Genomic DNA, 17,628 nt, shown 5'->3' with positions numbered 1-17,628 from the left:
GTACGCATTAGTACTTGAAGGTAAAACCGGTAACATGCCATACATGTACAGAAAACCTCAAATGTCAGTACTAAATCGGTACCGAAAATATTTCGGTTTGGAAAATTCAGCACCGGTTCGAGACCGATACGCAGTACCATTTGCTCATCCCTACATATGAATATAGACATCATGGCATTGCTTTATTGGGCTATTGTTTCTCATTGAAATTTCTAAGACCAGTAGATTAGGAAAGAAATATTGAAACCATGCTAAAAAACGTATGATGTTACTATAACTCATAATAGAATAATGATAATATACAAAGAGTTACATTACTGAATATAAATATAAGTTAATCTTGAGCTACAGGTACGTTTATAACTTATTTATATCAATATATCATCCTAAAATTAAGAATGTTTGTTTTGATTAAAATTATTTTTTAAGATTTTCTTTTGAAAAGCCCAACAAACAAAGAATATTATTAAACAAAAATCAGCAAGCAGCTAGCCAAAGTACACCAATATAAAAAAAAAAAATACCAACAAAGCCCACCCCACCAAAAAAACCAACAGCAGAATTAACGATACACAACTATCAACCCTGAAGCTACTCCACTAATCCCAGGGAACTAAATTAAGTCCAATGTCAAATCCACAAAAAGCTCATGATCTTAAACTCATGCACGATACTCGTGATGCAAATCGACCCTTGGTTAAAGACCTTGTTCCGCATCTTCCACAAAATCCACATGGTAACTAAAAAGATCCCATATAAACTTTATTCTTCTTGGCGGATCCCAGCACATATTTATGAAGGTCAAGTAAATGGGATAGGTCTGCAGTAAAAGAGATATGAAGCTTACCCCACTGGGCAATAACTTGGCAGATCGTTTGTGCAAAGGCGCATGACAGTAAGATGTACTCATTTCATTGAGATCACCATAGAACACACACCATAAAAGGGGGGACATTGATGTTTCGTCACTGCAGCGAAACGAAAGTCGGAAGCTTTTCCATTACTGCCCTCCAAGCCACCAAACCCACCTTCTTAGAGGCCCAACTATTCCACCAAAACTTGCATACTACTGCTAGCCGACGTGCCTCTTTCAAGACATTTTTGAGACTCTTAACCGTAAAGCATCCTGGCCCATCCAGACCCTAAGTCCATCGATCCACCGTTTCGCTTATAACTACAGAATCCAAAACCGCCACCATTTGCTGCAGCTCTGATCTTTTAATGTCCGACGCCGGGGCTCGGCACCATTCAAATTCTTTCAGTGCACATAAAGCTGTGGTTTCTCTATTAAAGGATGAAATAGTATTTCTTATTAGCGTCTGAAGTATGCAACATATGAGAAGAAATTCTAAGTACATGGTATTTAAATACTTGTTAGATCCAGATCCAACATAAATGCTTCCAAAAGTTCGACGACCTATAAGCTTTCCCTTTTTCCATCGGCTTTGTTTTGGTGTCTCCGCCACCACATCGACTTTGTTCTGAAATTGTGATTCTTTATTTTCTGTATTCCTTTAACGGTTTAGGCTACATAAGCTGAAATGTTCATGATAAAGTGCATATATGGGATGAAATGTTAATGAAAATATAAAGATGTTTGTGGGATTACCTCCGGTCAATATAGCAATGTCACCAAAGGCTGGAGCATTAACAACTGCTACCTTCAGTATCCATCTACCAAACCTAGTAAATCATTGGAAAAAATCAATACTAAACCTTATACTACTAAAAAAATACTTTTATTTTCAAATATAGTTTGCTAGAGGTAGATCCAATCTCCAAACCATAACAAAAAATAATGTAATTATCATTTGTTCTATCTGGATGATTATAGCAACATGTGAACCATACTTGCAACTAAATCATATGTGGACAAGCAATTTATCATTTTTTATTCTATTTCTTGAGGGCATAACATAATAATAAGTTGTCAATGTACTAACATGCTAGTTTTCACGTAATGAAGTTAATTCAAGAATTCATTCTTCAATTATATTATAAGTACATATCTTCCCATATTATTTTTATATTTTAGTACACAATTCGTCATTGCAATTGATTGACGTATACCGAATAAACGAAGCTAAAGAGTGGGAACCAAACCTGATATATTTCTGTTTCGTATACACTATGTAGAAAATAGAGAAAATCCCTTGAGCTTCGAAGTAGCCTGATGATCCAATAACTACAGTTTCCCTGCAATTGGTTCAATCATCCTAGCTGGCAACACCGGTCATTCGGGTCCTACATTATCTACAGCGAGTTGGACAGCTTATGCTTCCCCACTGCCTGTCGCAACGACTCCCACATTACTAACAAAACTATCAACTTGGAATATGTCATATAAATTGGGCAAAACGTAAAACATTGTAAAAAAAAGAATTATTTGTTTTTTAAAAAAGAAATCTACAACCATGTCACTTTTTTCTTTTTGTGTTGCTACGTGTGTTTAGATGCATCCACCTTTGCAACTGCATCCACACCTCAGCGTTTTACACATTACATTTCAAGTGCGTAAAAACCACACACAACTCTTATTATTGTGTACCAAACACTACGTACGCTTCAAGTTGTTACCAAGATTTTTTGATTGTGTAGATCTCTTATAAGTGTTCCAAGCACCCTGCAACCTACCTGAGCACAAAACCTATTTTTAGTTCAAAAACACTATGTTTAACCTAAGTGAAATACCTAATATCAATTAACCCTAAATCTTTAACCAATCAGTCGAAACACAAACTTCGCATCAACTCAACAAATCAACTGATTAACAACTTATAATCACAACGTATCAGATCAACAAAAATCGCAAACAAACCAACAACAATAATAATTAAACGGTAAATTAAACTCACGAAAGTCAAAACTGAAACCAGAGAAGCCACAGCCACGCCAGCAGCCATGCCACCATGTCTACGCCACCGCCACTGCCACTGCACCATCTAGGGTCACCAGAATCCCAGCCATCACAGCTGAAACCCTAATTGCCGGAGCACACCTGCGATGATCGTGGTCGGCAACAGCAACACTTAGCCTCTGGGGAGAGGTTTTTCGAGGCAGTGGAACGGTTGTTGGGTGTTCTCTGTGGTTTTGGTGTGAAGAAAGCTACCAGGATGTGACACGTGCTTAATTTGGTCCCAACGACCTCCAATACGTCGTCTCCCTAGCCCTGCCGAACCACCTTCCACCGCCATCCGGTTCTTAACCAAAAATATGAACGTATATGAATGATAAAAAGATCAAAGGCCTTTAGTTTACAACTTTAATGATCAAAATATAAACATACCTGTTGCTTTCTTCCTTCAAATTACGATTAAGGGTTTTTTGAATGTGAAAAGACAAGTGCGTATGCCGTAAAGGTATTATAGATTGGATTAGAGCCGGGAATGAGATAGGTGCTAAAAAATACCCGTTCAAAACTGAAACCGAAAAAAAACATTTTAGAAAATAAAACCAAAACACGACTTCGTGAATATTAACATTATGTTTGTTATCCACATATCCATGTCATTTTTCTAGCAAACGAAGTAATCATATAATCTTTCAAACCTGTAATCATTTTAACATTAACTCCAAGATTCAAAGCCCTTTGAATCATGTTAAACCTATCATGACGTGGAGGAACAAAGTGTGGCATTAGCCCAACGAACTGTCACGGTCCTTCAGGACTCTCTTTAGGCCCCTAGGACTCTCTTTAGGCCCTTGTGGAACTTCCTATCTTCACAAAAAGTTGTAAATAAAAGAAAAATTATCAAATCCTAAAAACAAATAAAAGAAAATTACCAAAGCAATCTTTTGTATATAAAAAAAATCTTACACCAAGTCACCTTTACATCCGGTCTGCAAATTTATCAATGACAGCATGAACTCAACGTTCTATATCTGATTTGTTATGTGCAAGATTCAAAACCACAATCAATATTCACCACAAAAATCTCAAAACAGAAACATAATTTATAGAAAAAGAATAAAAAAGATCATGTAAGAAGTACATAAATCCGTTGATGGCCTGCTAAAGAAGACAAAACATTTTTGACCCTCCTTTCATAGCCATCACAGACAAAGACAAATCATCGAACACCTTGAGTGCAAACATCTATGCCATTCCTGTCAAAACTATATAAAAAAATTCACACACTCTTAACCCACAATCAATCTAGAAGACGTATAAGCATGTCAGATGACAAAATCAAGAAACGAAACATTACCTTAATGGAGGTTGTCCGTTACATGTGAGAGATGAAAAATTACACCTTTCTGTGCCTCACTCATTAGTCCTAAAAAAAAATTCAAATCACAAAAAATCAGCTCATCCTAAATTAACATTTGGCTGATTATGAATAATCAAACATAATCAACTGATCCACATCTGGTAAGAGATGAAAAATTAGACCTTCCTGTGCCTCGCATTGAGCTCCTTGGAGACGTCAGCCTTCTCGTTCATATTTGCCGATATGAAGAATCGACAGTTGTCGGCGTTGAGATCTCGCTGTTTCATCAAAAAATCAAGAAATTAAACATTACCTTGACAGAGGTCATAGGAGGCTCGGAGCAGTTATTCAGATTGGGTAGACGGACGGGAGACAAACTATTTCTCGAAGGGCTGGCAGAAAATCATCTCTACACAATTATACAATATACTAATCAGATTGGTACTTTATAAATTTAACCAAATCAGTTAATAAAATATAATTCTTACCAATAACGATAATCACTTACCTGTTATCCACCACACTCTTGCAGCCTCTCTGTCTGTCCCATTAGAACCAACAAAACCTAACACCACCGCCAAAACCTAACGCCACCACCTGAAGAACATAAAACTAAAAGAAAAGAAAAATAAACAAACATAAAAATCAAATTAAGAGAGAAATCCCATACGTCAAAGACTCGGAATGTGTGTGAAATTAGGCTTTCAAACTATTTTTTATATAGAAATTGAAAACTATGACAAATGCGAGAATCCGACTCAAAGAAATAAAAAGGAAATCAGAAAACGAAAACTGAAACGGTTTGACATGCCTCTATTGCATTGATTGGGTAAGAGATGTATACCAGTAGAGATACTGTGTGTTTTACCTGAACAACGACATCGAATGCAAACGGTATGGCGACTGAAACTGAGAACTCAACCTATGAATTTACACACATATCAATAATTTGTAATTCAACATCGCCAGTTTCCACCAAAGATAACAAATTCATAAACGAACACTAAGACTAAAACAACAAACCTGAACACTGCGACTGAATACCGAGAACACCGGTTTCCGCTGGTAAAGCTAACAATAGTATCGGAGGTGCTATTGTTCCAGAATACTTCTTCAAACTAATTTAGAAAAACAAATAAATCTAATTAAGTAATCCATGTCATGGAGAGCGCTATTAGCTGTATCAGTTGATGTATAACTAATAAAACCAAATCCTCAAGCATACAAACATACGTATTTATTTGCATAAATATAAACATGTGTGTGCATTACACAAAGTCCTAAATATATTATTGGACACTTATTATTATTATTATTATTATTATTATTATTATTATTATTATTTTTTTTGCCAAAAAAGAAACATATAAACAATTAATAATCTATATATGGTGATTAAGGTATACATGTCTTGCATTGCATAATTTCTACGTTGATTAATCTTTTATTTATGATTGAACAACATGTTATAATAATTTTGAACACAGATGATAAGAAATATGAAAAAGGGTCGAATAAAATCAAACTCTCATAAATATAAAACAAATATGTAAAAACTATACACACTATATATCAGTCTGTGCATGTATTACCCTTATAATGTATTTTTTAGATATATTTAGGAACGAATATGTGAAACGAAAATGAAAATGAAGACCTTTCTTGAAGAAACGCGAGTGTAGAGTTAACATCGAGCCCTAATTGATTAAAATAAGCTTGAACATCTTTGACGAAAGATGTCGCTGGTATTCCCCTTCGTTCCGCCACAACAATTACAACAGTAAAATAATCAAAAACCCATAACACCTACAAAAAAAAACCTAAATCTTACATTGAACTAACCGATTTCAACAGTAATACTAAAATAATTGAAGAAAAAACAGATTATGTATGAAGGCGATGGAATAATATTTAGAGATTTGAGAAACTTACCGATGGATCGATGAAACACAATTGGGAATCCAAAGCAGAGATGAAATGGAGGCTATTCATCGAATAACATAGAGCGGCTGGATCAATATAATTAGGGTTTTATGTATACCTGTTGAAATCTACAACAGATGTGATCCCAAAGGCCATGAAAGCTTGCAACATGAAAGCTGAAATAGTAAATGCATAAACTATCTATTCAGTGGCATCCAAACATCAGCAAACATCAGAGATCTAATGGAATTGTGCAGTTATTCTTTTAGGTCTTTTTATTTTTTTAGAATTCTTTTACATTTTTTAGATCTTTAGAATTATAGAGATTAAAGCGAGCATCTAGAAATGATACTGAAAACAAAGTGACCAAACATATTGAAACACAAAGTGACCAAGCCACAGACCAATACCAATTGAAACCAGAGCCGCCATCATTAACTGTCGTCCAGAAACCCTAAAGGATTCGAAGACGAACACGGAACAACAAAATGGTGGCAGCGGCGAATCTGTCCTCCCCATCATCACGAAATACTGAAACAAAGGATTTCCACCATCGCCAACGTCCAACGCCAAAAACCGAGTCAGGGATGATTATTCTGAAACAAACTTAACTAAATTAATAAAAAAAAAACTCAGAACCCTAAAACAATTTAGGGTAAAAATTAAATCGAATTATGTCACTCTTAGATGAATAGATATATGTTAAATCAACGTTAGGGTTTCAAGAATAATCGATTAGAGTTGGTATAAAGATTATAGCAAATCAAAAAAATGATAAACAATCAATAACTTCGATTAAAAAATATAGTACATAAACAACACAAATAAAAAACATGCCTGAAAACTTTTATGATCAGATCTACAAAAAAATAAGAACAATGATGATGTTAATAGCATTCGAATGAATCTTTATAAAATCAACATTCTATGTAATCGAATAACATAAATAAACCAGATGTAGCTTTGATTTCGTAGACTTACCTTTGATCTTGTTTGATTAATTGTTAAAATCAAGCATATGCAGAAGAATTTTGAGAGGGAGAATGAGAAAGAAAAGTGAAGATGTCGGTAGGTGATGATACCAATAATTGAGATGAGAAGGATGAACATTAGAAAGGGGATCTTGTAATCGTGAAGAAGAAGAATGAAGCAGCAGATGAAACCGGCGGTGAAGTTTTCTGTTAGGGTTTACAGGGGAATAGGAGAGAAAGTTGTCTCCGTGGCTTTTATATATATCCGAAAACACGGGTATTGAATGACCCAAACAAAAACGGATCCCGACCTCTTTTTTTTGTTAAAATCGTGAATGATGAAGGCATTTGAGAATTCCCTCCTAAACTCAAAAATATAAGTTGCCACATCAGCAAAAATGTCTCAAATCCAATGCCACCTAGCCCAAATCACATCTCATTTATATATATACTAGGTTAGTTCCCCGTGTGTTACACGGGTTGAACAATTTAAACTATATAGTATAGATATTTCCTGTAAACACAGAGACATTTACATGCAATATTGACATAAATGAGTCAATATAAATGTAACCCATCAACTCGTACATGTTAATTAAAAGTAGAGTTCGATAAGACGGTTCTAATGTCGGTTGAATGAGGTCATTCGGAGTCTATTTGATACCATTTGTACGACTTCTTACTTTTTGAGTATTTGTATTTGATTCTAAATCTATTATTAATATTATTGATAATAATTTTAGTTATATATATCAATAATATATTTAGTCTAACATATTAATATTATTATGAATTTCGAAACTTGTTTAGCTAGGATTTAAGATTATATTGAAGTTTTAGTTTAACAATAAGGTAAATTTAATATTTATCTATATAATACGTCAAAGTTAAAATATGTTTAAGCTAGTTAAAATTGAAAAAGAAAGCTAACCCAAAACATAAATATCGATTTAGTTATGTTTTATGTTTATCCGAACAAAAAGATAATGACATACATATTACAAGTTTATAAAAAAAGCATAAAAAGAAATAATAATAATAATAATAATAATAATAATAATAATCTCTATTTTTTCAAGGAAAATTGGTATTTAATAAACCAACCTTTGCCCAGTTGGTAAATAATAATCCAACCTACAGAATTGGTATATAATAATCCTACTTATCAACATGTTGGTACTCAATGAACTTCTGTTAGTTTTTTTTAACTGAAGTTAGTTTTTAAGTTTATTTATTACACAAACAGTCCCTGTAGTTGTAATTTACTAGTTTTAACTATGAATTAATAGCCAAAATGGTCCCTGAGGTTAATAGCCACAGCACCGCCACCACCGCCACCGCCACCACCACCACCGCCACAGCACCGCCACCACCACGATTAACGCGGTAATTTACGACCCTTAATTTCGTGATTAACAAGCGATTAACGCGACATTAGATTTACAAGATCTCTTGAGAGATCTCAATATCTCTATACATAAATGCCTTTTAGTCTCATTCACAAACAAACACAGAGAAGTAATCTTCTCAACTAGAAAACCCTTAGTTTTCTTTGTCTGCATATTGTACATACACACACAAACTTTATCTTCTTCATCTCACAAACAAAACCCTATCTCCTCTCTTTCTCTCGATTACTTTCACAAGCAACAAAGAACAACCCTCAATCTTCATTCCCTCCTCTCGATCTAGGATCCGGCGAACCAAAGAGGAGCCGGCCAGCCGACACTGCCGGTGGTCCCCTCCGATGAGCGACACCCCCCCCCCCTCCAATTTCCGATTGACAACTGCCACCACCAGATGGTGGCATATGGTGCGGCGGTGCGACACAGAGAAAAACGGGAGAGAAAGAGACTGAGAGGCGAGAGAGAGAGAGGCTGAGAAGAGAGGAGGGCGGCGGCGGCGGAGGTGAGCAGCGGCGGCGGAGGTGAGCAGCGGTGGCCGGCAGTGACAGCTGCGGTGGAGCTTGGCTCCGTCAAAATCTTCCGGTAAACATACCCCCCTTCGGTTCCTTTTATCTTCTAATGATTGAAGATGGTATTGATTTGTTGTGGTTAATATTGTTTAACTCAGATCTGAGTTATGTAGGGAAACGGGTGGTGGTGGTGGCGGTGGTGGCGGTGCGGTGCCGGTGGCGGTGGCGGTGGTGGCGGTGCGGTGGCGGTGGCGGTGGTGGCGGTGCTGTGGCTATTAACCTCAGGGACCATTTTGGCTATTAACTCATAGTTAAAACTAGTAAATTACAACTACAGGGACTGCTTGTGTAATAAATAAAACTTAAAAACTAACTTCAGTTAAAAAAAACTAACAGAAGTTCATTGAGTACCAACATGTTGATAAGTAGGATTATTATATACCAATTCTGTAGGTTGGATTATTATTTACCAACTGGGTAAAGGTTGGTTTATTTGTGACACTTCGGATTTTCCCGGGAAACTTTCTTGATGTAACGTTTCGTGTACGTATTTTATTAAATGAAAACGATGAATTATCTGTTATATCGTGTTATGTGTATGTATGTATATATATATATATATATATGTAGGCGTGTATGTATATAAGTGAGTGGAGCCGGAACCTTGAATACACTCGAGACCCGACTCGAGACCGCTTAGTCTCGAGTGAGCATTATCTGTTGGGCCGGTTGGGCCTTGTGACCGAGAAACCCACACCGCAACCACACCCTAGCCCACTCGAAATCTTATATAAACCAACCCACCCCTCCCTTTAACCATTTTTACAACACTCTCATACTCTCCTCACACTCTCATACTCTCCTCTCATCTCTCTCACTAAAAACCCTAAGAATTCTAGCAACCAAGATCACTTCCTCACCATCTCATCTCTCTCGGGTCAAACCATAGCATCAAGGCTCGCGGATTCAAGCTCAAGATCATCCTTCGGAGCTTAGTTTATCGAATTCTTGGACCACTACTTCTAACCGGTTAGCATGAATATTTCTACAAGTTGTTTTGCTTTGCTTGTTACTAAATGATGCTTGTAGCCTCTTGTTATGTTATCCGATTGATGCATTTAGGATCTAAAGATCATAATCATGTAGGTGTTGTTTGCTATGATTATCCGGTTAGATATTGGAGTTTGATTAAATCGTTGCTAGTTGTAAGGATTTATGCATGATTTAAGGATTGAATGTTTATGAATTGTGTGTTATCCGACTTGTTATATTTCGTTGGTTAAATGGTTTTGTTATTCGGTTGTGATAAGGGTTGGTTAGATTGGTTTTGTGCATGGTTTTAGGTTATAAATGATGAATGTGGTTTGAATATTGTTTGATTATATGATGAACAGTTTGAAGATGGTTTGTATATTCAAAAATATGTGTGTTTGATCCATTTTAGACAAGGGTTAGACAAGAAAACATGTTTTAGTGGCATAGTACAATCTGATTTCATGAAATTGCAATTCTATTGGCCAGTACTGTTTGCAGGTTCTAGAAGGATTTCTGTGCACGTAATCACGGTTGCGAGTCGGAACCTTTGGTTGCGACTCGAGACCACAGCAGGATTTGTCGAGACCTCCCGGTTGCGAGTCGTAATCAACGCCTATCGAATCCGGTTGCGAGTCGTAACCACTGCTGCTGAGTCGGAACTGCTGGTTGCGAGTCGTAACTTCTGGTTGCGACTCGTAATCAAAACGTGACGGACCGAGACCTCGGTTGCGAGTCACTCTTGTCTCGACTGGACTGTTTTAGGGTTATTGGGCTTTTGACTGTTGGGCTTTCTGTTGACTGGACTGCATGTTTGTTACTGCTGATTATATGTTTAGGGCCGACCCAATAACCCAACTGTTTGTGTATTCGCATGTTATACGTGTTTGCTATATGTACTGCCATACGTGTTCGCTATGTGTTTACTTGTACCCGACTTGACCCATACTTGGTAACCATGCTAGGACGTGGTGACCAACATACTTGACCGGGTATTTAATCTACCGAGCAACCCAAGGTGAGTTCACAACTTAAAAGCATGCGTCCCGGTGGTTTGGGACACGAGACTAGAACAACCCTATCCCCTTGTAAAGGGGATACCATTTACATTCCTTCCCTGGTTACTGGGAACAAACTTACTTTACCTTCCCTTGAGTTGGGAAACCTTTTTAGTTAATTACTGTTTATACGGAATGCAACCAATGGCACTAAACGTAACTCTATCACTCAAGTCCCTACTACATAATACCGATTAGTCGCCGGGGCCAGGCGAACGGGTTATTAGTTGATAGCGCTATTTAGGTCTTACCAGCCTCACACCGTGCCATGGTATGGGATCGGTCGTGAACTAATGTACTCAGGCATCCGTCAATGATGATAGAACATTGACATCGGGGCATCCTGCGGAAACGCAAACGGTTACCTAGTGTTCGGTATTGGAAAAACAGTTTAGTCGCTAACTTTTGGGGTAGCTCCCCATGGCATGTATAAACGGATAAATTAACTGGTGAAACAAGTTTTTGGTAATTAAAACTGGACAACTAGTGAACTCACTCAGCATTATTGTTGACCCCCTTACTGCATGCTTTGCAGGTGGCCAGTGACTGGAGCAGCTGCTTGGGATGTGTAGTGGTCGTCTGCCCGTGTGTTGGGCATTTATCATGCTTACCTTATGAACATTGTTTAAAACTGTTTATTTATGCTTCCGCTACTTATTACTGTTTAAAACTTGAAACCTTAAACTCTGAACTTGATATTTGCTAATCTTATGGTTAGTAAGTATTACTTTTTGTTATCAATCTAATTAGTCAGTATAATTGGTGGCTGGATCCTGGTCAGTCACGCCCTCGAAGCGGGTGTTATCCGCAGGTGGATTTTGGGGGTGTGACAGATTTGGTATCAGAGCCATTGGTTATAGAGAACTTGGTTTTAAAAAGGGGAAAAATCTTTTTGAGAAAAACCAGACTATAACCCGTGACTCGTGACGACACTACACTCCAAGCGCAAGGCTCGACTTATCTGACCTCATAGCTCGGACCCATATGTATTTGCTTAATTGTCTTATGCTTTCTGCTTTACTATACGTACTAGTTTGCCTGATTAGATAGATACACCTTCTCTCTTCTATCTCATTCTCGCTATGTTACGACATCACGCTCATACTATGTTTTCTGGTTATGAAGACAATGAGTGGACGCGGACGAGGAAACGTCAACATGACCCAGGCTCAGTTCACTAACCTGCTCAACACAGTGGCTGCAGCTTTCGCAGCTCACCCTATAGGTAAGCTCGTTGTTTTAGGATGTTTAGATCCTACCGCCACATCGTCTTTTCGCCTCTAAACCTATTTCGCTTCACTCCTCACAACAGGTCAGCCTGCGCCTGTGCAACCACGTGTCTGTACCTTCAAGACCTTCATGGATTGCAAGCCTCTTCCATTCAGTGGCACTGAGGGTGCCATAGGTCTTCTACACTGGATCGAGAAGGTCGAAGCTGTCTTCGCTGTCTGCGAGTGTCCCCCTGCTAATTGGGTGAAGTTTGCTACTGGTACTCTTGAGGGAAGCGCACTTTCATGGTGGAAGGCGCAAATTCAAATGCTTGGTTTGGAGACTGCTAACGCTACTGCATGGGAAGATTTTAAGGATATGATCAAGGAAGAGTACTGTCACAGGGATGACATCCACAAACTCGAGGACGAGTACTATGAACTCAAGATGGTTGGGTCAGAGATTGAGACCTACACCAAGCTGTCCAACGACTATGCTGCTCTCTGCCCAAACATGTCCCGACCCATGTATCGAAGGATCGAATTGTACATCAAGGGCTTAGTCCCAGAAATCAGGAGCCATGTGACCTCAGCTAACCTCACTGCCATACAGCCCGTGGTTCATCTTGCCCACAAACTCACCAACCAGGCTGTGGAGGAGGGCAGGTTGCCCAAAAGGATCAGTGCTGCGGAAGGAACTTCTAGTGATGGCAAACGAAAGTGGGATGGAAATCAGGGCAAAGATGCTAATCCTACTCAAGCCCCAGCTCAGCAAAGGAAAACTGACAACAACAAAGGCACTCAGCAACAGGGTGGCTACAGGGGAAGCTACCCTAAGTGCAACAAGTGTAACAGGCACCACAATGGGGCATGTAACAAGGGTCAGTGTCAGCGATGCCACAAGATGGGGCACGACGCCAAGGATTGTAGGAGTCAGTTCCCAGCAAGGCAGAATCAGCAGCAACCTCAACAGCAACAGCAGCAGGGAAACAACCGAGCATGTTTTAAATGTGGGGCAACAGGGCACATGCGAAAGGATTGCCCTGAACTGAATCAGAATCGCAACAACAACCAGGGAGCTGGGAACAATGAGCAAAACAACAATGCTGGGAATGCAAGGGGCAGAGCTTTCGTGATTGGAGCTGGAGAAGCAAGGAACGATCCCAACGTCGTGGCGGGTAAGTTCCTACTTGACGATCGTTATGTTTCTGTGTTATTTGATTCCGGTGCCGATGCCAGTTATGTATCCCTTCGCATTAGTAAGAAACTTAAGCACCTGCCTGCACTACTAAGTACTAAGCACATCGTCGAGATAGCTAATGGTAAGAACATCGAGGCCACGCACATGATCCACGACTGCACACTAGAGTTGTCTGGCCACACGTTTAGTATCGATCTTTTCCCCGTCAAACTTGGAAGCTTCGACGTCGTCATTGGTATGGATTGGTTATCCAAACATCGCGCTGAGATCCTCTGTCAAGAGAAGGCAGTTCGTATACCTCGCAGTTCTGGTCAACCCCTCATCGTCAAAGGCAACAAAGGTGGAGAAGTCACAGGCATTATCTCGCTTTTAAAAGCCCAGAAGTGTTTACAGAAAGGGCACACCGCTATCCTAGCACTTGTCACCAACACCCACAAAAAGGAAAAGAGGATTGAAGATTTTCCTGTAGTACGTGATTATCCCGAGGTATTCCCTGAGGAACTACCTGGACTCCCTCCCCACCGTCAGGTCGAATTTCAAATCGAGCTAGCTCCTGGAGCAGCACCCATAGCTCGTGCACCGTACCGTTTAGCCCCTGCAGAACTGAAAGAACTCTCTACACAACTACAGGAACTTTTGGATAAAGGATTTATCCGTCCTAGTTCATCACCCTGGGGAGCCCCAGTACTCTTTGTTAAGAAGAAAGATGGCACATTCCGAATGTGCATCGACTATCGTGAGTTGAACAAGGTCACTATCAAGAATCGTTACCCTCTCCCGCGTATCGACGACCTATTCGATCAGCTGCAAGGATCGAGCTACTATTCTAAGATCGACCTACGGTCAGGATATCATCAGTTGAGAGTACGTGAAGAAGACATTTCCAAGACTGCGTTTAGGACCCGTTATGGTCACTATGAATTTCTCGTTATGCCTTTTGGAATGACTAACGCACCTGCAGTGTTCATGGATCTTATGAACCGCGTATGTAAGCCTTACCTCGACAAATTCGTGATTGTGTTTATCGACGACATCCTGATTTATTCGAAAAGTCAAGAGGAGCATGAACAACACCTACGCCTTATTCTGGAACTCCTTCGCAACGAGCAGCTGTACGCCAAATTCTCTAAATGTGACTTCTGGCTTCGAGAAGTCCATTTCCTCGGCCATGTGGTTAACAAGAACGGAATTCACGTCGACCCAGCCAAGATCGAATCAATAAAGAACTGGCCTACACCTAAGACTCCCACTGAAGTTCGCCAATTCTTGGGATTGGCAGGCTGCTACCGCAGATTCATTCAGGGATTCTCAAAGATTGCGCAACCCCTCACTATCCTCTCTCAGAAAGGCGTCGCCTACAAGTGGAATGAAGCACAGGAATCTGCTTTTCAGAGGCTTAAGGATAACCTCTGCAGCGCTCCTATTCTCTCGTTACCTGAAGGCACTGACGACTTCGTGGTTTACTGCGATGCGTCTATTCATGGGCTCGGTTGCGTGTTAATGCAACGCGAGAAAGTTATTGCCTACGCCTCACGACAACTCAAGACGCATGAAAGGAACTACACAACGCATGACTTGGAACTGGGAGCAGTGGTTTTTGCTCTTAAGATATGGAGACATTACCTGTACGGTACCAAGTGCACTATTTACACCGATCACAGGAGTCTCGAGCATATCTTTAGGCAAAAGGAATTGAACATGAGACAACGTCGATGGGTCGAACTCTTGAATGACTACGAATGCGCCATCAAATACCATCCGGGCAAGGCCAATGTCGTGGCAGACGCCCTCAGCCGAAAGGACACCGTACCAAAGCGCGTGCGAGCATTGCAACTTACCATCCAGTCTAACCTCCCTACCCAGATCCGAAATGCTCAAGTCGAAGCATTGAAGCCGGAAAACATCAGGGCTGAGTCCCTGCGAGGATCGAGACAGCAACTAGAACAGAAAGAAGATGGTGCTTACTATGTGACAGGGCGCATTTGGGTTCCGCTCTTTGGAGGTTTACGTGAACTCGTGATGGACGAAGCCCACAAGTCCCGCTACTCAGTACATCCTGGTTCGGACAAGATGTACCACGACTTGAAGACTACATATTGGTGGCCTGGTATGAAGGCCCACATAGCAACATACGTCAGCAAATGTTTGACTTGTGCAAGAGTCAAGACAGAATACCAGAAGCCAGCAGGTCTACTCCAACAACCAGAAATCCCTAAATGGAAATGGGAGCAGATTTCCATGGATTTTGTTACAGGGCTACCTAGGTCTCAACGCGGAAATGATACTATCTGGGTAATAGTAGATCGATTGACCAAGTCCGCGCACTTTCTGGCTATTAAGGAAACGGACAAGTTTTCTACCTTGGCGGAGATTTACTTAAAGGAAGTAGTTTCGAGGCACGGAGTGCCAACCTCAATTATTTCCGACCGAGACGCTCGCTTTACTTCGGAATTGTGGCAAACTATGCACAAATCCTTTGGCTCACGTCTGGACATGAGCACCGCATATCACCCGCAAACGGATGGACAGTCCGAACGCACCATTCAAACCCTAGAAGACATGCTTAGAGCGTGTGTGATCGATTTTGGCAAGAATTGGGAGAAGCATCTACCGCTAGTAGAGTTCTCTTACAACAACAGCTACCACACCAGTATTCAGGCAGCACCTTTTGAGGCATTGTACGGTCGTAAATGCCGGTCACCTCTCTGCTGGGCGGAAATCGGTGATAGTCAAATCACGGGCCCAGAGATGGTGGTAGATACAACGGAGAAGATTGCCCAGGTCAGACAGCGCATGGCGGCAGCTCGTGACCGTCAGAAGAGCTACGCTGATAAGCGTAGGAAACCATTGGAATTCCAGGTCGGTGACCGGGTCCTACTTAAAGTCTCACCCTGGAAGGGTGTGGTTCGCTTTGGTAAACGGGGCAAGCTTAATCCGCGATATATCGGACCATTTGAAATTACCGAGAAAATCGGTAAGGTTGCCTATAGATTGAACCTACCTGAAGAACTGAGTGCGGTACACAATGTTTTTCACGTATCTAATCTGAAGAAGTGTCTATCAGATGAAACGCTCGTAATTCCTTTCAAGGAACTGACTATTGATGAACAGCTACACTTTACTGAGGAACCGATTGAGATCACTGATCGAGAGATCAAAATCCTCAAACGTAGCCAGATACCTCTTGTACGAGTCCGTTGGAACTCGCGACGTGGCCCAGAGTATACCTGGGAGCGGGAAGACCAGATGAAGCACAAGTATCCCCAGTTGTTCCCAAACGAAAACCCCAGCACTGAAGCTACAGCCGAATTTCGGGACGAAATTCCAAACTAACGGGGGGATGATGTGACACCCCGTTGAAACGCTTTCACTCACACTAGCTTGACAGTGGCTGCCTTAACTTTCGAGACGAAAGTTCCTAAAACTTGGGGATAATGTGACACTTCGGATTTTCCCGGGAAACTTTCTTGATGTAACGTTTCGTGTACGTATTTTATTAAATGAAAACGATGAATTATCTGTTATATCGTGTTATGTGTATGTATGTATATATATATATATATATATATGTAGGCGTGTATGTATATAAGTGAGTGGAGCCGGAACCTTGAATACACTCGAGACCCGACTCGAGACCGCTTAGTCTCGAGTGAGCATTATCTGTTGGGCCGGTTGAGCCTTGTGACCGAGAAACCCACACCGCAACCACACCCTAGCCCACTCGAAATCTTATATAAACCAACCCACCCCTCCCTTTAACCATTTTTACAACACTCTCATACTCTCCTCATACTCTCATACTCTCCTCTCATCTCTCTCACTAAAAACCCTAAGAATTCTAGCAACCAAGATCACTTCCTCACCATCTCATCTCTCTCGGGTCAAACCATAGCATCAAGGCTCGCGGATTCAAGCTCAAGATCATCCTTCGGAGCTTAGTTTATCGAATTCTTGGACCACTACTTCTAACCGGTTAGCATGAATATTTCTACAAGTTGTTTTGCTTTGCTTGTTACTAAATGATGCTTGTAGCCTCTTGTTATGTTATCCGATTGATGCATTTAGGATCTAAAGATCATAATCATGTAGGTGTTGTTTGCTATGATTAT

General features: G+C 40.3%; 1 long non-coding RNA gene across 29 annotated transcripts; it reads right to left on the bottom strand.

The window, feature by feature from the left end:
• Positions 1-435: 435 nt before the first annotated feature.
• On the bottom strand, positions 436-7,342 carry LOC110864862. Of its 29 annotated transcripts, none has more exons than XR_002550136.2 (20): positions 7,116-7,342; positions 6,545-6,730; positions 6,144-6,310; positions 5,869-6,017; positions 5,235-5,329; positions 5,080-5,133; positions 4,720-4,823; positions 4,394-4,620; positions 4,209-4,277; positions 3,993-4,116; positions 3,818-3,882; positions 3,550-3,718; positions 3,287-3,419; positions 2,856-3,200; positions 2,563-2,634; positions 2,414-2,471; positions 2,104-2,289; positions 1,610-1,683; positions 1,372-1,536; positions 436-1,284 (listed from the first exon to the last, which is right to left on the bottom strand). It is a non-coding gene; the product is annotated as an uncharacterized LOC110864862 (long non-coding RNA). The 29 variants fall into 29 exon arrangements; XR_002550144.2 differs by having other exon boundaries at positions 2,578-2,634; XR_002550172.2 differs by lacking the exon at positions 2,414-2,471 and having other exon boundaries at positions 436-740; positions 848-1,284; positions 2,578-2,634.
• Between the last annotated feature and the right edge of the window lie 10,286 nt (positions 7,343-17,628).

Source organism: Helianthus annuus, chromosome 1 (assembly GCF_002127325.2).
Source record: "Helianthus annuus cultivar XRQ/B chromosome 1, HanXRQr2.0-SUNRISE, whole genome shotgun sequence".
Taxonomy (NCBI): domain Eukaryota; kingdom Viridiplantae; phylum Streptophyta; class Magnoliopsida; order Asterales; family Asteraceae; genus Helianthus; species Helianthus annuus.
The sequence above is the reverse complement of the archived record's forward strand: the minus strand, read 5'-3'. Positions and strand labels throughout refer to the sequence as shown.